This window comes from Mus caroli, unplaced genomic scaffold (assembly GCF_978045245.1).
Source record: "Mus caroli unplaced genomic scaffold, Mus_caroli_1 scaffold_6, whole genome shotgun sequence".
Taxonomy (NCBI): Eukaryota; Metazoa; Chordata; class Mammalia; order Rodentia; family Muridae; genus Mus; species Mus caroli.
The window spans coordinates 80,218,445-80,242,984 of record NW_028227261.1 but is presented as its reverse complement, the minus strand read 5'-3'; the positions used below and the strand labels follow the sequence as shown (position 1 = coordinate 80,242,984).

General features: G+C 38.1%; 1 long non-coding RNA gene across 1 annotated transcript in view; it reads left to right on the top strand.

Annotated features, from left to right (window-relative positions):
* The window catches only part of LOC110293773 (uncharacterized), a 106,532-nt gene extending 89,598 nt beyond the window's left edge, over positions 1-16,934 (top strand). Inside the window, exon 3 of the long non-coding RNA XR_002377846.2 lies at positions 16,523-16,934. This is a non-coding gene — a long non-coding RNA (uncharacterized LOC110293773). The remainder of the gene's footprint in view (positions 1-16,522) is intronic.
* The last annotated feature ends 7,606 nt before the right edge of the window (positions 16,935-24,540 follow it).

Genomic DNA, 24,540 nt, shown 5'->3' with positions numbered 1-24,540 from the left:
ACCTTTAATCCAAAAGTGCCGTAGGATACTTGATAACATGGTGAAATTGTGTACTAGAAAATTGTTTCTTGTTGTGGTGCGGCTCAGCTCTAGCACTATCTTTAATCAAAGGATTAAATAAAGTCAATCATAGGTCAAAAGGCCAAGTAAGCAACCAGTTGAGAGTTAACATAAGAAAACCCAGGGAAGATAAAGGAGGAACTTTGAGTTAAAGGGTATTTAGGACAGCATGAAGAAGGAGAAAGGGATTTTTCTTTTGGGACATCAGTGGAGTAGGAAGGTCAGCTGGATGATTTTTCTTCCTCTCTGAGCTAGCAGGCTTGTACCCAATCTTGTAATTCCCTAGTCTTCACTGTTAATTAGAACATTGAATGTTTGGGATTTTGTGTTTTAAAAACAATAAAATTTCTCATTCCTTGAGGCTATTACCCAACAAGTATCATACTACCTATTTTAGTGGTTTCAAAACAATCAAGTATTGCAACACTTCCAGCTATTTTGTATACTGGCAGGAAGAGACAACATTGATTCTTTGCTTATTCAAAGGACTTTGCAGTTATTGATTTTGTCTTTACAAATATTTCTGTGAAAAATGGAGTTGGAAAATTTGAAATTGTATTTCTGGACAAGGTAATCTTTTCTTTTGTAAAGTGGATATGTTCAGAAACACACACACAAAGACAGGAATATATTTCTCTTTATTCTACCTCAGGTGGTGGCTCTCTCTTTAAACTTTTTGATGATAAACAATTTCACAATCTTACTCAATTTGCTACTATGAAAAGTCACACAGGTAATGAAGGAGGAAGGCAATGGAGGTCATTGCCCCAAGTCATCAAATTCCTAAAATAGAGCAGACTGACTTGGCCCCACTGGAATATTGGGTTGTTACCTAGGCCAAATTTTCTATTCGCTTGACCAGAAGTTTTCTTTTAAGAGGTCTTCATAGCTAAATTCTCCTTCCCTAAAGATCTTTGAACCTCTTAAAATCAGAATGGAGGTCACAGCTCCAAAGCACCTTTAGATCTTTGGTGTGCATAAATAATGAAACTACTAGGAGTACAAATGACATTTCTAGCTTTTAGTCAAGAAACTGGTTGCTTTACTTTGGGTTTCTTTTATCCTTAACTATGAAGTCAATGCCTATACTACAACAACAGTCAAGATATCTACACTGACTCAGCCATGACACTCCTATCTTGGGGGTAACCAATATCTGTCTAATTGAAAATAAAGGCCATGCCGGGCGTGGTGGCGCACGCCTTTAATCCCAGCACTCGGGAGGCAGAGGCAGGCGGATTTCTGAGTTCGAGGCCAGCCTGGTCTACAAAGTGAGTGCCAGGACAGCCAGGGCTACACAGAGAAACCCTGTCTCGAAAAACCAAAAAAAAAAAAAAAAAAGAAAGAAAGAAAAGAAAGGCCACAAGACTGACAGGAACTAATGCCTACTATTGTAAACCTAGCCAAGACCACATGATTGAAGAGACTAAAGATGAAACTACTACTACCATATTATTAAAAAACTATAGTTTTCAGCTACTGTTTAAGTACCTATTCTTACATTTATAGGTAAATATGCCTCTCACCTCTCATCAAGGAAGCTTGCTAAAAAAAAAAAAAAAAAAAAAAAAAAAGCAGAGATCTGTATCTAGCCAAAATGAGCCAAATAAATGACTGTGGCATTTTCAGACACAAATGGGATATCTATAATACATCCCTAAACCCAGGGCTCAGGAAATGTCATGGAAGATGGGATGAAACCATTTATGAGCCCAAGGAGCAGAACAAGTGCTGTGTGATTGTTTCTTCTGGAAAATACAGGTATGTTGCTCTCAGCAACTTCCAACTTTATGGTTAGGCCCCACCCTTAAATAAAAATCCTGCAAACAGGCAGTGGCTGCCAAGAGAAGGAGAAACATTTTCTCACTATTTTGTTATTGTTTATCAAGGACAAGGCCCCAGTCTTAAGTGGGCACATATGCACACACACACACACAATCAACTAAATACAGCAGAAAGAGTTATGACTTTCAAGTGGCTGATGAGGACACACAGGAAGTGTTTGAGGGAGGTAGCAGAAGTGAAAATGATGTAAATACAGTTTACTTATGTATGAAATTCTCAAATAAAACATTATTTTCAAAACACAAAAGCTAAAGGAAAATTTCTTTCCATATGGCAAAGCTCTATCACTCCTTCGCATATACCCAAAGGACCTCAAACTCTACCACGGAGATACCTGTACATAGATGTTTATTGTTGTTTTATTTACATTTCAAAGAAATAGAAAGAACTTAGATGCCCATCAACAGATGAAAGGATGATGAAAATATGTTTCATTTATAAAGTGAAATTTATTCAGCCACAAAGAAAAATTAAATTTATAATCTACAGGAAAAAATTATGGAACTGGAAAATATATTAAATAATTCAACCCAGGCACAGTAAAGAAAACCACCTGTTTATTATATATAGATCATACCTCCTAATTTTTATATATGTATAGTTATGTGGCAGTAAGTATATATGGAGTCCAGGACACTAGAAAGGGGCCACTGAGAATGTAAAAGAGTCATTAACTAGGATGATTACACGTATTAAAAACATGGAAATGGAAGAGTAAGTACTAAAGGTGGAAGTTTCAAGTGAGAAGGATGGACATAGAAATGGAAAAGAATGATAAATGTGGAGAGATTAGCCTAAACTATGTGTACATTAAAACGTCACAAGAACAACAAATACTTTATAACTCAATTAAAAAGTAAAGTTTAAAGAAAAGAAAACTGCTATTTAGGGATGGCACGCTTTGGGTTTCTCTGTCAGTATATTCAGACTATGCCTTGATATTCTGGAATACTGTAAATGAACCTTCAACTAAGAGAAAGTATCCAAGGAGCAAATGGGAACTGCAACCCTATAGGTGGAACAACAATATGAACAAACCAGTACCCTCTGGAGCTCGTGTCTCTAGCTGCATATGTATCAGAAGATGGCCTAGCTGGCCATCAGTGGAAAGAGAGGCCCATTGGTCGTAGAAACTTTATATGCCTCCCGACAGGGGATCACCAGGGCCAAGAAGTGAGAGTGGGTGGGTAGTAGAGTGGGGTGGGTTATGGGGGACTTTTGGAATAGCATTGGAAATGTAAATGAGGAAAATACCCAATAAAAAAATTAAAAAAAGAAAAATATTTAAGGAAAATTGTTTTGAAAACATAAAAAAGAAGTAAAATAGACCCCTCTCTGCCATGAAACATGATCATTATAAGTATACTAAAGAATATATTAACATGCATCTAATAATGCATGCACTGTTTAAAAGCAAGTATAAAATTCCATCCCCAGTTTTCACTGTAAATCAAAATTTAATAGCAGAGTATGATACCTTCATTTAAATAGGATAGATAAATTTCTCAAATACTAAGGTAATTTGAAGATTGCTCTATCACTTACTGAATGCATTGTTGATTTACTTTCCTAAGCCTTAATGTGATAATGCATAAAATAGGAGTATGAGCAGTACCTGTGTTAGACTGTGATTATGATTGAACAGTTAAGACATAGTATGTGTCTTAGTCAGGGTTTCTATTCCTGCACAAACATCATGACCAAGAAGCAAGTTGGGGAGGAAAGGGTTTATTCGGCTTACACTTCCATGCTGCTGTTCATCACCAAAGGAAGTCAGGACTGGAACTCAGACAGGTCAGGGAGCAGGAGCTGATACAGAGGCCATGGATGGATGTTCTTTACTGGCTTGCCTCCTCTGGCTTGCTCAGCCTACTCTCTTATAGAACCCAAGACTACCAGCCCAGGGATGGTCCTACCCACAAGGGGCCTTCCCCCTTGATCACTAATTGAGAAAATGCCTTACAGTTGGATCTCATGGAGGCATTTCCTTAACTGAAGCTCCTTTCTCTGTGATAACTCCAGCTGTGTCAAGTTGACACAAAAATAGCCAGTACAATTGACCCCTTGTCAACTTGACACACAAACACATCACTAGTAAGCCTCAACCCTTACATTCTTACTCATCCCCAAGATCTAAATAACTTTAAAAGTCCCACAGTCTTTACATATTCTTAAAATTTCAATCTCTTTAAAATATCCATCTCTTTTAAAAATCCAAAGTCTTTTTACAATTAAAAGTCTTAACTGTGGGCTCCACTAAAACAGTTTCTTCCTTCAAGAGGGAAAATATCAGGGCACAGTCACAATCAAAGCAAAAATCAATCTCCAACCGTCCAATGTCTGGGATCCAACTCACGATCTTCTGGGCTCCTCCAAGGGCTTGGGTCACTTCTCCAGCCAAGCCCTTTGTAGCACACACGTTGTCCTCTGGGCTCCAGATGCCTGTACTCCACTGGTGCTGCTGCTCTTGGTGGACATCTCATGGTACTGGCATCTCCAAAACACTGCATGACCCCTTCAGTCCTGGGCCTTAAATTACAACTGAGGCTGCACCTTCACCAATGGCCTTCCATGGCCTCTCACAGTGCCGAGCCTCAGCTGCTCTGCATGACCCCTTCATGCTTTCAAAACCAGTACCACCTGGGTGACCCTTACACATTACCAAGTCCCGCTGCAGAAGGAGTACAACCTTGCCTATTTCTGGAACACAGCCTCTTTGTGCTTTCAGAAAACACTTCCCAGAAGATGTCACCTCAATGATGCTGGTCTCTTCTTAATCACCGCTAATTTCTTAGCTCCAGCTAACCAGCATCAATAGTCCCAGTAATGCAAAGTTTTTGCTTTAGTAGTTCTGGTATCTTGTTAATCACAGCTGATTCTTCAGCCCCAGCTAACCAGAACTACAAAATCTTCACAATCAAAACAGCAATGGCCCTGAAAAGAGTCTTTAATTTTCCCTCTGAAATTTCACAAACCAGACTTCTATCTTCTGCACTGTTCTCAACATTATCTTCCAAGCTCCTACACAACATCTGACAGAGCTCTTAACAACGAATGGATCTTCAAGTCCAAAGTTCCAAAGTCCTTCCACAGTCCTCCCCAAAACATGGTCAGGTTGTCACAGGAATACCCCACTCTGCTGGTACCAATTTGTCTTAGTCAGGGTTTCTATTCCTGCACAAACATCATGACCAAGAAGCAAGTTGGGGAGGAAAGGGTTTATTCGGCTTACACTTCCATGCTGCTGTTCATCACCAAAGGAAGTCAGGACTGGAACTCAGACAGGTCAGGGAGCAGGAGCTGATACAGAGGCCATGGAGGGATGTTCTTTACTGGCTTGCCTCCTCTGGCTTGCTCAGCCTACTCTCTTATAGAACCCAAGACTACCAGCCCAGGGATGGTCCTACCCACAAGGGGCCTTCCCCCTTGATCACTAATTGAGAAAATGCCTTACAGTTGGACCTCATGGAGGCATTTCCTTAACTGAAGCTCCTTTCTCTGTGATAACTCCAGCTGTGTCAAGTTGACACAAAAATAGCCAGTACAGTATGCTTTTGTGATTTTTCAATATTTATAGTTTGAGTATAAATTACAATAAGACTAGTGGATATATGAAGAGCAAACACATGAATCCATATACACATTCATATAATACATATATATATATACATACACACAGGTGACCAATGAATTAAAAAAGACCAAGTCTTTACTGTTGCTTCTGTTAACTGATGGTTACAATAAAATTTTAAGTTTGGAAGAAGTAATTCATCTAAGTCTTAACAGGGACTAAAGACAGATGAGAAAACAATTCTGACTCCAGGGGACCCTGAACAACTTTTATGCTCCCATTTTGGATTCACATGTCAAAGGAACCTCTTGAGATTTCAGGATGAAAACTAAACAAGCATGCATGCAGGAGTGCATAAGCTCTTCCATTGAAAAGTAAACCTGTTTTGGTCACACCTAATTTACCAGATTATATTTTCTTACTACTGCACAATTTCCACAGCATGTTGTAGGATTCTTGGTATAGGCCTTTCTGGAATGTTGTGTCGCTGTGGTGCATAGACAACCCACATTCAGAAAAGGCAAGGCCATTCACTGGGAGCCTGGATTATATCAGAAGTTTTTAAATATAACCATCTAAGATTTCACTAGCTAGAGTTTAAAAAAAAAAAAACTTTTTGAAGGGTTTTCCTCTAACGTCTCATTTCTCATAAATCTCTGCTCATAGCCCTCTTCTGTATCTCTGTTCCATGTTATAGTCATAGGTTTGTACTCCCACACTTTTTCCATTGAAAATCCCCAGAAACTAAAACTAAAACCAACAAACAGACAAATGTGCAGAATGAGAGATATTGGTGCACTAAGTCATAAATGGAATGTCTTCATCAAACCCTCCCCTCAAGGCTTGGGGACTTATGTGGAAGAGGAAGCATGTAAGGCTACTCTTAGGAATAAAAGCCAACAAGGATAGATTATACTAAGGACACTTCCAGCCACAATAGGACTAATATCCCTGTGATCTCACATGGACCTTGGCAGCATGCATAGATTCAGACCAGACAGGATCCAAGTGCTGCAAAGGAGAAGTAGACCTAGGTTCCCACCCCTACCCCAAAAGTTCTATGCAATCGGTCCCTTCATGCAAAGGGAACATTGGTCTTCTCTAATGGAGTCTCATGGGATATATTTACTACACCTTAGGGTAGGTCCCATCCTCAGAAGTAGATGAGTAACACAAAATGAATTCAGTAATATTTTTGTGGACTTTATGTGTCATATACCTTGCTTGGTTTGCGTGTTGTTCTTATGCTTTTGCTTGTAAAATTTGGTTTCTGATTTTGTGCTTTTTGTGGTGTGTATCTGTGTATGGTGTGTGTTTCTTGTGGTTTGTTAATTTGTTTTCTTTAGAAAGACAGAAACAAATGCTGTGGGTGATTGGATGGTTGGGAATGTGGGGAGAATCTGGCAACATTTAGGAGTAGGGAGAATAATCTAATGAACTTCAAATATTAAGGACTATTTGAAAAAGACTGGTTAAGGTCTTGGGTCTACAATTAGACACACAATGTAGCTTATGTTAAATGAAAGGTTAAAACTAGCCATGTGGCTCTCCCTTCTTGGCCTCTGAATACAGGTTTGCTATAGTGAGTAACTGATATGTTAATTGTTATATAGGAGTGGTGAGACTTATGTTGAAGTGGAAAAATATTTGAAATGAGAATATATCATAACAATTTGCATCCTGTACATCAGGAATGTGGTAAAGTAGTGTAGAACTAAGGGATGCATAATTATCCCATTGAGTTTTGTCTCAGCCTTTCACATGAGTTTCAGATTCCTTTTCTGTGTGAAATTTGTCACAGATTGTGGTTACACAACACTTGAAGGGGATAAGAACACTCTCTGTTCCCTTCCTGCATGCTGACAGATGAAACTGAACACATTGGCTCAGCTACTTTCTCCCACCGGGATGTATTTAAGACTGCATGGTTGATACCCCTCTGGGAGTCTGTGTTCAGACAGGAGTGGAGCCAGTTGTGGGGAAGTCAGCAAATGTCAGCAGCAAGGAAGGAGAGAGAGCAAGAACTTGGAGCATTTTTCTTCTCCCCAGGGGAAAGGTCTTTGAGGAGTGGAGCAACGTGAAAAGCCTGTGTCCACAGTGCTGGAACTCAGTGAACAGCTCAAGTCTCAGCAGGAAGCAGAGGCATAAAGCCAGGCCATGTGGACCAGGTACAGAAGTCAGAGGGAAAATAGGACTACCATTTGGTGAGGCCCCAGGTACCTAGAACTCACACTAGGCCTACCAGATTCTATATTTATGGTGAAAGGGTTATTTTCTGGCTCTGTCTAGTAAAACTGCAATGCCTCGCACTCTGCCTGTGTTCCGTTTCTGCCAGGACATTAGCATTTTCTATTGGGATTAGTGGAAAGGGACAAAGAAACAGTTCTGTGGGTACATAAAACGAGTGTCCTGCTATCTAAGGATCCCCCAGTCACACTGAGTTGAGGATAGTTCCGTGGCCAGAGATGTAGGGAAAATGGAATGGGAGGGGACTACACTCTGAATAAATGTTCAGAGCAGGCTGGGAATTAATGTCACTATGTACCATTCCAAACATGTCTGTTTTGTTTTGTATTTAAATACCATTTCTAACAAGGTATGCCAACAATAAGTAGAAGAATAACAAAATTGGCAGCTGATATATCAAATCATGGTTTAATTGAGTCTGAAATGTGGCTAAATAAAGGGAAACAAAGTATACATGTTCATAAACAGAAATACAAGGAGAGCTTTGAATTTCACCAGCATCCCTCCATAACATCACACCAACTCCCAGTCACAGCAGCACCTAGTGCCTTTTCTAGTAATTCTTAGAAAATTGTTTGCTTTTAATATTTGTGTCTGAAGATGTTATCTGCATATATTGTTGTATAACATGTCTCCATATATTTCATATGGTAAAGATCTGTACTTGGGAATCAGGAAGGAATTAAGAGTCAAAGAAGCCACAACAGTAGAAGCCTGGGGAGACAAAAGTTACTGTTTTGTAAATTTGGGGTTTACAGAGGTAAAGGAGAAATGACAGCTAAAAAGATTGATGCTGGATTTAGGAACTAGGGAGGTGGGAGAGGAAAGGAAAGAGGAGAGGAGGAAATGAGAAAGAGGAAAGAAGGAAGAAGAGGAAATGAAGAAATGTATGTGGAAATACAGGAGGTTTGAAATGGGGGAAATGGGAGTTCTCATTTGGGGGAAACAGGTTGGATATGAATACACTGCATTCATGTATAAAATATTAATGAATACATAAAATAAAATATAAAATAACAAAATATTCATAAAAAGTATAAGAAGTGAAATTGATAAATGTTATTACCTACTCCTATGCAAAGAGCATAAAGGGGTCTTGGGGTGTGGATGGTGGTATAGGACTTTGAGGCACTGGACTGCTGGGAGTGATAAACTTATACAATGCATATTTCCCATGGCTCCCACTCTATCATTCTCTTTCCATTTCAAAACACCAGTTCAGGACCTTTTAGGTGTCCCACAATTATGCAATAGTACATATATTTATTGTAATCCCAGACATCATGAGTTAGTTAAGATGAACAATATGAAACCACAAAAGATTGAGGTTTTCTGATACTTTCTTTGCATTATAATTTAATTGCCAATGGTTTTCTAGGCACTATTCCCCATGCAAATGGGTTAAAATATCCTGGAGGAAAATAAAAACCTTTACTGTGAGAGCTGTTTTTTTTTTTTTTTAATGAAAATAAACAAAGTTCAGAGAGAACAAGCAAAGCGAGCACTGACGAGAGTGAGAGAGGAAGGTTTCCTTACAACGCTTAAGTTGAGCAAACGTTCCCCACCAGAAAGGATATTACAATGTTGTTGGTTTAGCCTTTGGTGTCTTAGAGGAGTGTCACACATAAACCTGATTTTTCTAAGTTCTTATCAAAACTATCAGTCCATTCTCCCTTTTCGCTTTTACTTCCTTGATCAGGAAACAGCATTTATGAATAATACTTGTAAATTATTCAAAAAGGAATAAAGAGAAATGTTATGACTTAAATAAAAGTGTGATCAGCTGTCTCAGGCTCCTATTGCTATGACTTCTCTATGATGATGAAATGAATCCCTTCAAATTGTAAACCCAGGTAAAACCTTTCTGCCTTAAGCTATTTTTGTCATTACAATGATAGAAAAAGTAACTAATAACAAAGATATGCTCATATTCATTATAATTGTGCCGGGAAACTATTAGATGCAGACTATTTACTTATTGGAATTATTTTCTTGGATAATGTGGGCTACTGAAGTATTAGCCACTCAAAACTGTGTCTGAGATAATTACAGGCAGTGATGAGCTCAGGTCACTGTGTTATAGTGGTCATATGTAAAGGTTTGTTCTAGGTAGAAAAAACACCATTGCATACACTAGCAAGATTTTGCTGAAAGGACCCAGATATAGCTGTCTCTTGTGAGACAATGCCGGGGCCTAGCAAACACAGAAGTGGATGCTCACAGTCAGCTATTGGATGGATCACAGGGCCCCCAATGGAGGAGCTAGAGAAAGTACCCAAGGAGCTAAAGGAACTGCAACCCCATAGGTGGATCATTATTATGAACTAACCAGTACCCCAGAGCTCTTGACTCTAGCTGCATTTGTATCAAAAGATGGCCTAGTAGGCCATCACTGGAAAGAGAGGCCCAGTGGACTTGCCAACTTTATATGCCCCAGTACAGGGGAATGCCAGGGCCAAGGGGTGAGGGTGGGTGGGTGGGGGACTGGGGGGGGAGTGTATTGGGGACTTTTTGGATAGCATTGGAAATGTAATTGAGGAAATTACCTAATAAAAATAAATAAATAAACCATCCCTGCATCAACGAGAAAAAAAAATTTCAAATGAGAATTGGACCCTACTATAAACCCACAGCTATGGTTCCTCTTCAAATAATGGTATTCACCATATTTGCCACATCCTTGAGCATTAGAGCTTGTGACAATTACTACTCTATCTGAAAGTCTGCTTGGAATTGGCCCACATATTTACTAAGTGATCACATTTAATAGAGCTTAGGGGAAATAGAGCAGGTGGAAATAAATGCCACTATTTCCTGAGCCTCTACTTCTGGCCTGCTGCTTGTTATACACACTGTTTCAATTCATACTCACATTTCTCCATCAAATGAACACTGTCTGTCCTTCTTCACCATCTTCAGATTTTAAGTAAACTTAGAAGGAACAACCAAATGCTCAAAGTTTCACTAGACCTGGAACCCAGAATTTGTGACCACCAAATTCTATCCTTTGGATCAGTTGTCTTATTTAGAATTTCTGTTGCTGTGAAGGAATACCATGACCACAGCAACTCTTATAATGAAAAACATGTAGTTGGGGCTGACTTACAGTTCATCTATTTAGTCTATCATCATAGTGGGGTGCATGGCAGCACTCAAGCAGACATGGTATTAGAAAGGTAACTGAGAGTTCTATATCTGGATTGGCAGGTGGCAGGGATAGGGAGACATTGGGCCTGGCTTGAGCATTTGAAACCTAAAACCCCACCTACAGTGAATTGATTCCTCAATCAAGGTTACACCCACCCCAGAAAGCTTTAACTCCTAATAATGCCACTACCTAATAACCAAGCATTCAAACAGTTAAGTGTATGAGGACCACTCCTATTCAAACGACCACACTAGTTGTCATACTTCTAACTCTACAATTGCTTCATTGTTCTCCTGTTGCTGGTTTTACTGTCCTATGCTGGTTCTATGCAACTGTATATTTAAATATTTGGGCAAAGGATTAGCTCATGCCAATGCAAACTACTTACTACTAACCTGTGATTATTATTCCTATAATGCAAATTAAATAATTAAATTTTAATAGATCTTGAAAAGCAAAATGTGAAGAAATTTTCAGACAAATCAGTAATATAGCAGTCCTTTCTGTCTTACCCATTCCAAGACACATGATCTCTGGGCATTAGGAAACGGCTGTCTTGGAATTATAAGGAACTGCCATTCTGACAATAGAATCGAATCCCATTACCAACTCAGAGAAAACTCACTGTTCATTACAAGAAAAATTGCAGATTGATTCTGTCTGCAGACCTACATTTTTTTAACATCATGAAATAACTTGTTACACAAACATATAACAGTATTGATGGGATACGAAAATAAGGAGAGAAATTTAGCCACAATTGTGACTCTTTTAAAATCTATTTTCATTCTTCTCTCTTCTTTTCTAGTTTTGTTCTCTCCATGTAATTTTTTTCAATGTTAAAAATCTATCAGCGATATAAATTTGTGTTCTATCTGTGCTTTCATTAAACATGAGAATGGAAGCTTTGCCCTGGTCATTGTTGCCACTCCTGCTGCCCCATCTTGAAGACAAGGACAGTCCACACTTTCTGTTGGGGTCAGGTTGTCAGCAACTACAATGCATCAGGACAGCCATGGGAACAGTTATTGAGAAAGGGGCTTCTTTTGCTCCTTGTTATGTTTGGTATTACCATGGTAAAATAATATGGCTGGGATTCATCTAACAGCCTTGTAGTATTCTAGAGTAAGTACGATCTACAACTACTTAAGAGCTAGGAATATACCTGAGCATAGAGGCCAGGGAATGGTCTGTAAAGGAATATAAATGAATGCTATATTGGACTAAAGACACCTGCTGAAACCAGTGGATTTTGGGGGGTTTTGTTTTTGTTTATTTGATTTTTTTTATTTTGGGATTTTTGTTTTGTTTTTATAAAACTTGCTAGGCTTGAGGAAAGAAACAAAGAACCATGTAGTAAGTACATCACACATATTGACATGTGATATATGAGGCTGGAGCCAAAGATTGATTGGGTTGAACAATTCAAACTGAAAACAGGAACAGTGTTGAGAGAGTCCTGAAAGGGCTGGGAGAAAACAACAAATGGTGGTGTCTTGACCTTGAAGTCTAGGCCAATCTTGAGTTAGGCTACTCACTTATTGTATTTGCTAGTATTTGATTCTCATAAAGTTCACTTCACCTTTTCTTCCAAAGTATTTGTTAAATATTTAAAAATCTATAGCTCTAATGAATAGTGTAACAAATCACCATGGATGCTTTAGGAAGCCTGAGCACATCTTAATATTTTCTACACGTGCTTCAGCTATTAGTAAGCATTCAGACAACATAGTGACATGGAAAACTGCATTTGACTCCTTCCCACTTTGGCATCAGTTTATGAGCATCCATTGCTTACTCATATTTACAGACCTAGCATGTCCATTTTCAAGTGCATTGCATACGAGTAAAGCATATTGTGCGTCTTTCTGAAAACTGTTTGCTTTACTCTATACTCTGTTTTGATATGTGACCTCATGACAATGATTCAATCGTTGTAACTATTGCATATTGTATTGTGTGACCACTCTACCATGAATCCCTTTTATGAACTCTTAGGGATGTTTTCATGTGTTTTGTTTTAAGAGCAGTCTTTTTTAGCCTCTGAAATCCTGATGTTCTCCCCATCTCTCACATGCTGGGCTTATGGATCTTCAACATTATATAATGGGATGGCTTTAGGTTTTTACTGTGTCAAATGGTACACTGAACATATGTCTGTTTGAGGATATTGATATGTTGAAGCAGTTACTTGCTAATGACAGATGATCCCCTTGCATTTTTTTTTGTTGATCATTGTCACAAGCATTGCAAAGCTAAGCTTGATGGTTGTTAAAGGGAGGCATATTCCCAGACCAGCAGCAGCTCCTGTTGCTCACTCTACACAGTCCTTCATATCCTAGTCTTCCTTCAGGGTGTTTGATGTCTTAGGAACTGTGAATTTCTTAAGTCTGAATATTAATCTTTATTAGTTTATGAGAATTCCATTATTTTGTTCTGCTCCTTATAAAGTCTTAAAGACTTTGAAAGGAATTTCTGATCTTTACAACTTTAGTAGTCTTTAAAAGATAAAAATTAAACTTGAATTACTCCTTTTTCTTTAATTACCCATTTAAGATTTTTTCCCCATGTGGAACCAGGAAAAAAAAATAGTGGGATTTTATTTGGGGGAGTGTTTTGTGGCCTATTAGAATGTGGATTTTCTATATTTAGTCAATTTTGTCATTAAGAAGGTGTCCTGCCATGCTCTCTATAAGGCTTTCAGACTCTTGAACTAGTAAATTTCTCCTGCCTCAGCCACCCAACTACCTGGGACTCTAGGCCACACTTATTTATAGTTATTGCTTCCATGCAGCTGGACTTTCCGTATGATGTGAAACAGCTGTCAGATCTTACTTTTATTATTTTCCTAACTGCAGTCAGCTTCATGGTTAGTCCTGCTCTCTGATGATGTCTGCAGTCATCTTTGTCAGATTGGGGAAATATATTTGTGTCAGGTCGTCTGATCTGTCAGTGGGACTGTGTCCAGATGGGGGCTCTGTCTGGCTGATCATTGTCTCTTCAGGTGCTCTTATGCACCACACTCTTTTTATCACTTGAGCATTAAGGCTATTGTTGACATCTGCTAGAAAAACACCTCGAACTTTGCTCTTTAAAGTTAGCTTAACTTATTTTATTTTTAAATTTCTTTTTTTTTCTTTTCTTGTCTTTTATTTCTCTTGTTCTCACTTTTAGAATGATTTGCAATTCTTCTTTGGGTCTTTCTTATTCTACTTTTCAAAAATATTTCCCTGTCACATTATATTTGCTGTTTTATCATAAATATTTCATTTTACTAATAGGTTACATATTTTAAAAGGAATTAGTCAAATTAATGAACTGTTAATATGAAGGAGTTTTAATTGTGTGTATGAGTAAGATACAGAGGGAGAGACAGAGACTATGTTTATCTGTGTAAATGTACTAATTTTAATTTTCAGTCATATATCTTCAAGAATATATGCATTTCTTTTAGGAATTCTCATGTGTTCTGTGGTTGTTTTTAAACATAAATTCCCAAAGAATTTTCCAATATCCTCTGCATTTCATTAGTGTCTATTTAAATGTCTTCTTTTGTCTCTAATGAGTGTGTATATGTGTGTATGTGGTGTGTGTGGGTGTGTGTGTGTGTATTAAGGCCCATGTATGTGGGAGCATGTGTACATGTGTGTGCACCGGCTTGTGGAGACTCTTAACTGTTGTCTTTCTCGTTTCATAAAACAAGATCTCTTACTGGGTCCTATGGCTTATTGATTAATCTATGCTGGATGTCCAGCAAGCCCCTGGGACCAAAACCATCTGCTTTCTCAGCCCTGGAATGAGAAGTCTACCACCAAACTCTCCTTTCGGTCTTTGTGTTACAGGGTGAACTTAGGCCCTATTGTTTGTATAGCAAACACTTTATTAAACTTGACGTTTCTTGAGTTACTTGATTTGTTTATTTTATTTTATTTTGAGACAGGGTATTGCTATATGTTCTAGCCTGGATTAGAACTGATTATGAAAGGCAATTTTTTTCAAATTCATGGCAATCTTCCTGCCTTAGCTTTCAAGTTTTGATATTACAGGCAGGAACCACCATATCTGGGTCCTTTATAAGATTTTATTTATATTTTTTAAGCATACTTTATGAGGGAAAACAATACTTTTAAGTCTATTTCTTGTGACAATCATTTTATGGAAATGCTTGGAAAATATCATCTTGCCCAAATAATTTAATAAAATGAAGTAATTCATCATAGACTACCAAAAGTTGTTTAGTTTGATGAAGTCTATTGGATTATATTTCTGCATAGAACACTGGGTTCACAAAAGCACAGTGAAGCAATGTAACATACACAATTTAGAAGTATAGCATTATCCAGACTTTTTTTTTAATTTTGCAAAGGCTATGATATAAAATGATGGCAAAAATATTTGAAATGTGCAGATTTTTCTAAATATCTCATTGTGACAACTTAGCACATAAAGAAACATTTTCATTTAATATGGCAAAGTTAATAAAATTAACTATGCAATTGCTTATAAGAAAAATTACTAATATTCATTTATAATAGTTTGACCATTTCTTTTTTATGGATAGATTTATTTTATTTTATTTCATTATTTTATTTATTTACATTCCTCATGTTGGCCCCTCCCAGTTCCCCCTCCCATAATTCATCATTCCATTCCCCCTCTCCTTTGCCCCAGAGAAGGTGCTCCCTCTGCCCTGGGGAACCCCCTCCTCAGGGGTCTCAAGTCTCCACAGAATTAGGCATACCCTCTCCAACTGAGGCCAGACAAGGCTGTCCTCTCTTAAATATGTGCCAGAGTGGGGGCTTGAACCAGTCTGTTTATACTCCTTTGTTGGTGGCTTAGTCTCTGGGAGCTGCTAGTGGTCTGGGTTGTTGAGATTGTTGGTATTCCCATGAGATTGCCATCCCCTTTAGTTCCTCTATTCCTTCCAGTAACTCTTCCATAGGGGTTCCTGACCTTAGTCTGATGGTTGCTTTCTAGTATCTGCATGTGTTTTGGTCAGCTGGGGTAGCGCCTCTAAGAGGACAGCCAGGCTAGGCTTCTATCTGTAACAACAATATACCATCAGTAGTACTGTCAGCCTATGGTACCCTCCATGAAATAGAGCCCAAATTGGGCTGATAGTTTGGCCATTTCTAATACAATGGTATTATATCATGTATGTGTGAAGGTAGGAAATATTGACTTCATTCATATCTTTTAAAGAAACAAAACATTTGAAAGAATATTAATATCGAATACAGAATGATCTGGGCAAGATGGACCACACCTACAATTCCAATACTTATGATGCAAAAGTATGACTATATAGCTAGTAAAAGTAAAGGCTAGCTTGAGCTAATTAGGGAGACTGTCAAAAATGAACAACATAAATGAAGAAAATGGAGGAAGGGGAGAGAAGGAAGAGAAATGGAGATGTAGGCTACTAGTAGAATTTGTATCTAAAAATAGTTAAATCTTTTTTTTTCTCCTAAGCACACCACATATGCAGACAATTGCAAGTGCAATATGTATGTAATAATAATAAATAATAATAATATAATTTCTTAGTACTTATACAAGAAATCTTAGATGATTTTCAGGCTTTGCTTAACATCAACTGTCTTAGAAAATGAAAAGTTTTACATTAGTGTTTCTCTTCTCTTGGCTTACAGCTTATAATCCATCAAGAAAGAAAGTCTGGACAGGAGCCTAAGTAGGAACCTGGAAGGAGAAATTGAAGCATTGACAATGGAGGGAAGTCACTTACTAGCTTGCTTTCCATGGATTATTCAACCTGCTATCTTATATTACCCAGGACCATCTACCAAGGGGTAGCACCACCCGAAGTAAAATGAACCAACCATTAATCAAGAAAATGCCCCACAGAATTTCATGAAAGCAATCTGATAAATGCATTTTCTCAGTTGATGTACCTCTTCCCAAATAATTCTAGAATCTGTCAGTTTGACAAGAGAACTAACAAGCACAAAGACACAGTAAGAATTTTGTTTTCTTTGAAAATACAGAAATATTATGGAAGTTTGTTTTTGTTTCAATCACAGTTATGGGATATGGGGATCCTTCTAATTGCCCGTGGCAGCTAACTATGATTTGCCTCGTGCTCTAGTAGGAGCTTGAATTTTGCCAGCTGCAGATAGTTTCTGCAAATGTATGGAATTTGGGGGACTTTTAAGAGGGTATATAAATGCTAGAGCCCCAAGATAAGAGTTCTTGGCTGCTCATGTGTTGTTGGTTGCATTTTGTTAAGTAGTCATGAACAAAGAGAAAAGAAGAACTTAGATATCCTGATGTGGAAGATCAAACTTTTTGCTCTACCCTGTTTTTCTCTCCTATCTAGTTTTTGGAGGTTGAAAGGGTAGAAGAAAAGCTGAGAAGAACTGTAGGAGGAAGAAGAACCAACAAATTATCCAAAGTATGGTTACTAGTGGTACAAAGGTGGAGGACTAGGCATAATAGGATATTTGATTTTAAATGCTATAAAGGAAATGGCAGAAGACAAAGAATGTCTATATGTTTTCAAGAGGATAGCAAAAAGTTTATTGCAGCTGCAACCACTGGGGATAAATCCCTAGTTTTACTTTCAGACAGCTTTTCTTTTCTTTTCCTTTTCTTTTCCTTTTCTTTTCCTTTCTTTTCTTTTCTTTTCTTTTCTTTTCTTTTCTTTTCTTTTCTTTTCTTTCCTTTCCTTTCCTTTCCTTTCCTTTTCTTTCTCTTCTTCTTCTTCTTCTTCTTCTTCTTCTTCTTCTTCTTCTTCTTCTTCTTCTTCTCCTTCTCCTTCTCCTCCTCCTCCTCCTCCTCCTCCTCCTTTCCTTTCCTTTCCTTTCCTTTTTTTTCCTACATTCTGTTTTAGAAAAAGTTAAAATGTCTGAGCAGTTGGAAAAATTGCAGGTAGAAATAGTATGACCTGGAAAACAACAAATATAGTGGCTGAAATGGCAAAAGTAAAGGTTTTGCTCTGCTCTTTTCTGAAAAGGTTGCAGAATTGGAGGTGCAACTGAAAAAAAATGTGTATGAAAGTGAAAGTGCTGGGAAGGTGAGGCTCACTGGAAAAGGGAGAACAAAAGGCTCAGTCCCAGTGACTAAACACAAAAATGAGAGCCTCCTACAGGAAGAAAGGTGGAAAGAAACTAGTCTGGAGGACAGTCAGGTCAGAAAGCTGAAAAGCCCGAGAACAATCTAATGAAACAGCTTATTTCAAAAGAAGAGATAATCTTGAGCAAAATGCATAGCTAGAGTTAGAGAAGGGGTGGCCATGGCTTCTGAGATCACCACCGTCAGATTCCCCAGTAGTTGAAGAGCATATGCCTGCTAACAGGGTGGAACAAGTTTATGATGAGATAGGATAACATCCTGTAGAAATAACAGATTTGTCCTTTACTCAACTCTTCCGTAAGAGTCCCTGATCTCCATCCAATGTTTGTCTTTATGGCTATGTATATCTGCATTTATTTTAGTCAGCTGTTGGGTAGAGCCTCTCAGAGGACAGTTTGGCTAAGCTCCTGTCTGTAAGCCTCCTGGCAGCAAACATAACAGAATATCAGTAATAATACTGTCAGGGATTGTGGTTTACCCATGGAATGATACTCAAGTTGGGCTACTTATGGGTTGGCCATTACCTTATTCTCTGCTCTATTTTTGTACCTGCAAATTTTAGATATCACAAATTTTGGGTTGAAAATTTTGTGAATGGGTTAGTGTGCTTATTCCTCCAGTGGGAGTCCTGCCTTCCTACAGATACCATAAAACCTTATATATAGGGAGTGCTGTTGGGTGGTTGGTTCAGGTGCAAGTGGGTAACTATACAAAACAGTTCTACTGATTTCTATTGCTATTCGTTTCCTTTTTTTTTTTTTTTTTTTTTTTTTTTTTTGGTTTTTCAAGACAGGGATTTCTGTATAGCCCTGGCTGTTCTGGGCTCACTTTGTAGGCCAGACTGGCCTTGAACTCAGAAATCCGCCGCCTCTGCCTCCTGAGTGCTGGGATTAAAGGTGTGCGCCACCATGCCCAGCTCGCTATTCATTTCCAAGGGTACTGAAAGAAAGATGAAATTTCAAGACCTGTAAGTCATATAAAGTACTCAGAAATTGCTGGTTGTTTGTGAGCCTAGAGGCTGCCTGGGGCCGAGAACAAAGCAGAACAGACAGGGTTGTTGTTAAGACATTCCTAAGAACAGCTTGACTGTAAAAATGAAAAAAAAGCAAGGACAAGCAGGGCTATCTTGTCTGGGTCAACACCACCTGGCTGGAACCTCCCCTCTGTCTACTGCCCCTTGACGCCGGGTAAAGTCATACATCAACTGGTTACTATGTGAACAAAGATAAGCCCCCAGCCCACAGGAACAAAGTCCTGATGCCCTTTTGCTGACATGTAATCTTTCTGTTAATGTTTGAATAAGCCAATAGTGTGTCGCTATGCTGAATTCCACACCTCTAAGCCCCTTACCCCATAAAAATCCCTAGCTTTTGAGCCTCGGGGCCAACATCCGTTATCTCCTGTGTGGGATGCATGTTGGTACGGAGCTCCGTTATTAAACGTCCTCATGTAATTACATCAGGATGGTCCTTCATGATTTTTTGGGTGCAGGCGGAATCGGGAATTGAGTGGGGGTTTCCCCACTAGGTTCTAACAGTACAAAACATTACTGAATATATAATGTTTCCTAGTAACAGCAGAAGTACATGAGAATGTTTCCTTACAATGGCTGGCTAGCCAGGAAACACTTTTCCAAGGCCTTAACATTTTATCCAGATCTTAATATTTTACATAGGTCCTAACAATTTATATTTTCATACACCAAGGTTTCTATCAACACCTCTCTTGTTTGTATCAGGGTCTGATACAAATTTGTTAACATCTGAGACTAATCTGTTAAAACAAACAAATAAATACAAACAAAAAACAGTAAAGACTTCTCCAGAGCCTAGCATAATCTTCAAAAATGAGGTTGACCTTTATCCAGGCTCCTCAACTTTGTCCCAAGTTCTTAAAGCCCTTAGGCTACATTTTTCTATAGACGTATCATCAACTTGAATTCATTCTTGTATATCAAAGTACTTCTCTTTACCCAGCAACTGATCTTTGACTATATTCATTCCCCGTGCTCTATTTTGATGTTCAATATTTATGGCCTTTTTTTTCCCTCCACCATGTTAACCATTGGAGATGTGGATCAGTGTCTAGTACAACGTCACCATTCCTTCCCAATCGTGTGGAATATTTCTATTTTCAGTAGCCTAGTTATTTAGAGTTTGTTTTACATAAGATGACTGCATCCCATATTAAATCATAACCTTTTAAAAGCAACTTTGATTAATCATTCCTTTTCCTTTCTTTTAATTAGTTAATTAATTTTTATCCTATTCACTGAACCCCTCCTGGTACTTCCATCACAGTATCCTACTCCCATCCCCTTGCCTTCTTTGAGAGAGTCCTCCCCTATGTCTTCCCCCAACCATGAAGCATCAAGTCTCTACAGGGCTAGGTACATCCTCTCACACTGGTGCCAGACAAGGCAGTCATGTTGGGGAACAGATTCCATAGATAGGCAACAGCCTTAGGGCCGGCATCCATTCCTAGTTGTTGGTGGACCCACATGGAGAGTGAGCTGAACATCTGCTACATATGTGCTGGGGACCTCAGTCTAGCCCATGTATGCTCTTTGGTAGGTGGCTCAGTCTCTAAGAGTTAACAGGGGTCCAGGTCAGTTGACTCTGTTGATCTTCCTGTAGAGTTCCTATCCCCTTCAGATCCTTTCAAACTTGTATAACAACTCTGTAGTAGTTTCTCAGAAAATTGGAAATAGTTCTACCTGAAGAAACAGCTGTATAACTCCTAGGCATATACTCAAAAGATGCTCCACCATACCACAAGAACATACTATGTTTGTAGCACCTTCATTCATAGGAGCCAGAAACTAGAAAAACCCAGATGTACCTCAATTGAAGAATTGATACAGAAAATATGGTACATTTACATAATGGAGAACTACTCAGACATTAAGAACAACATTGCAGATCAAAAGCATAGTTTTAAATTTACATAGAATTTCAGTCATTACCCTAGTTTCCTTTAATTATTCCATATTCAACATCCTATGACACCAGCCCCTTGATTCTTAGAAAGAGACAGCAAGCATAAGCATAGGCAATAAGATAGCTGGGTGGGATCTCACACTGAAATGACTGTTCCTAGTACACCAGGATCTGAACCTAGACTCCCTCTGTCCCAGCTGACCTTGAATTCAGGAAAATGCCTGCATAAACAAGCAATCAAATAAAAAAGCATAAATAAGCAATCAAATAAACAAACTTAGTTGGGTGGGATCTTGCCCTATGATCACCACTCCCTGAATCTCTTTATCTCCTTCCTTAGGAGATTTCTGATAAGTTTGATCATAGTACAGCTGCCTCTCTTCCTTTAGATGTGGGACACTCCTTATACAATTCATATTACATTCTTATATTTTACATAGTTGGAAATTATATATTTTGAACTAATGTTTTCATTGTTCTTTCCCACAACCTAAAGGGCTGCCTTGAAAGTCTCACTGTTTTATCATTTTGCTGAGACATTATTCATACCCTCAACTCCAGATTTATACAAATAAACCTAATATCCACAGCAGCCATCAATACTTGTGGAGGCCCATGCCTGGTGGCTCTGTTCCAGATGTGGGAACTGCATCATTTCTTGTCTCTACACAGTTTTTGCAAGTGTGTGATATTTGGAATTCTGGGGATTTTTCAGAAGGTATATGAATGCTAGGGCCCTAAGAGGTAAAGTTATTGGCTGTTGTTGGGTTGTTCATTGACTGCTGTTGGTTGCTGTTTATTAAAGTGTCATGCACAAAGAATAATAAGAACAAATTAGGTATCCTGATGGCGAAGATCAAACTTTCCCCAAGGAGCTCCTTGCCACTACTCAGCAGGAAACAGTCGAATGATAATGTTACTTCCTTTCCCATCTATCCGTTTTTTTTTTCCTTTGGTATCAAGTATTAGGAGGTTGAATTTATGTAAGAAAAGGGGTGGAGAAGCATGAAATTAAAAAAGAACTCACAAAGTAGCCAAAGACTGGATACAAAAATTTTTTTCACAGCAAAAAAATTACCACCATAAACAGTAAAGTGATGTTTCTATGAAGCAAAATACCTCTTTATACTGTTGGCACAGAAGATGTTTGTAGGAATAATTTCTGCTTTTATATCTTTGTTCTTACTTCAGCATCTACCAGGCCTATTTCCAAGATTTTATATCAAGTAATAATATTTATAAAGATCCATGCATGATAGCTCTGATATGCTCATATATGAACACTCAGAAAGAAAATTGAAATTATTCTCCTAAAGGCATAATTCATGTCATTCCAGTATGGCCACCATTTAACAAATGCCAGCAAAATAGGACAGAGGCAGGAAAATTCCTTTCCAGAAGTAACATGTTTCAGTTAAAGCTTTGAGATGATCTTAGAAAGTCGTGGTTCCTCTTTCACATTTGGAACTAGTCCAATTCCCAGAAGGCTATACAGAAACAAAATCATTTAGAAGGAGCTAGAGAAAGTATCCAAGGAGCTAAAGAGATCTGCAACCCTATAGGTGCAACAACATTATGAACTAACCAGTATCCCGGAGCTCTTGACTCTAGCTGCATATGTATCAAAAGATGGCCTAGTCGGCCATCACTGGAAAGAGAGGCCCATTGGACATGCAAACTTTATATGCCCCAGTACAGGGGAACACCAGGGCCAAAAAGTGGGAATGGGTGGGTAGAGGAGTGGGGGGAGGGTATGGGGGACTTTTGGGATAGCATTGGAAATGTAATTGAGGAAAATACCTAATAAAAATATTTTTAAAAAGGAAAAAAAAAGAATGTCTTAGTCGATATATAGATATCAAAGTCCATCAACTTCACACTAAAAGTGGCAAATGTGATCACATAAATACAACAATTTCTGGTTCTCATAAGGGAAATTTTGGAAGCTGAAACCAATCTAAAGAAGCAGTTATTTTTAAATACTATTGTTAAAACATAGGTTTGCTATGTTCTGTTTCTGTCTTTCCTTTACCATTAGTTCTGAACTTTAACCTATTTGCTTTCCATGATTTAAATGGTGAGAACTTTAATGAAGTATCTTACATTTTACAGGCTATAAAGTAGTATGCAAACTCATATAAGGTAATGCATACATGTAGAGGGTAAAACAGAGGTAAATTATACAATATTCCCTAAGTTACACCAAATGCTACTTTTCCAAATGTATACCAAATGAACATAAATGGTCACTGGACACCATTAACATAACATAACGGATATCATAAGGGTCCTTCAGCCACGGAAGAGTCATAATTGAAAAAGCTACCATAAGAAAGCAAAGCAGGACACTATGAAAGATTATAGTGTATTTATTTCTATATATTATTGAAAAAAATAAACATTGAATTGTGGGAATTTTTAAAAATAACAATAGGTATACAAATGGACATACACGAAGAAGAACATACAACCACCACTTACCTTAACAGACATAATCCCTAAACACATTCAAAATATTTATACTTTTACTTACTCCTCATCAAGTAAAGTCTCAGAAATAGACAGAGACCGTGCAGAAAAACAGAACTGATCAAAATGCAGAGTTATGGAGGTCCATTCCAATGGGTACATCTACAAAACTACTGCCACTCCTAAGATACAAGGAACATTTTGGAAGATGATTTGGAAGGATTATAAAAGCCAGAGGATGAAAAAGTTTGCTGCGAGACTGTGTTTGCTAGTAATATCAGAAGTTACATCCTTAAAGTATTACAAGCATGACTGAAAAACAGAAGGAGAACAGGGACAACAATAGATATGCCAAAGTGAATGAGGGAAAGGCAGTGGGTTCTCAGCCTTACACAGAGAGGAGTAGTCAACTGAGGAATGCTGTGAGTGTTAGTGTAGTCTTTTCAGGGAAGGACACATCAATTGGCTACCCAATCCCAAATGGTGAGCCATGAAAACATAAAAGTAACATTATATAGAATGAACAGGTTATGTTTATGTATTTAGGAATATATATTTATATATAAACACACAGGCATGTGGCACTAAGTGAAATAATAAACAATGAATTTGAAAGAAGGTGGTGCCTACAGAAGGGTTTAGAGAGATGAAAAAGATTAGGGAAATGATGTAATTATATTATGAGGTCACAAATAAGAAAAATACACATCATCTGGGTGTATCAGTCATATTTTTAATACTAACACAGAGTGTACAGAAGAAGGGGTTCTCTATGAATTTGACACCAGCCTGATCTACATAATGAGTTCCAGTCCAGGAAAAAAGACATAATGAGACCACAGTGGAAAAATAGTTATTACTCATTATCTAGAAACAAGGCTAAGTTTTTTTATATTTTGAGAAAGAGGTAGATTAGAAACAGCCGGCATATAATGTATGGGAAGAGAAGAGTAAGATTAATAACAAAGAATGTGCTGATTTTAAAGAAAAAATGTGAAGAGCACTGGGAATTCACATAGAAAAGGGAGCATTTAGATTTTAAAACAAAACAAACAAACAAAAACAGAATGCATGCAAAAAAAAAAAAAAAGTAATCAGGACCTGACTCTAGCCTCCTGGAGCCCTAAGCAAAGCAGGGGCAGCAGAAGCCTCAAATTTTACACTAAGCC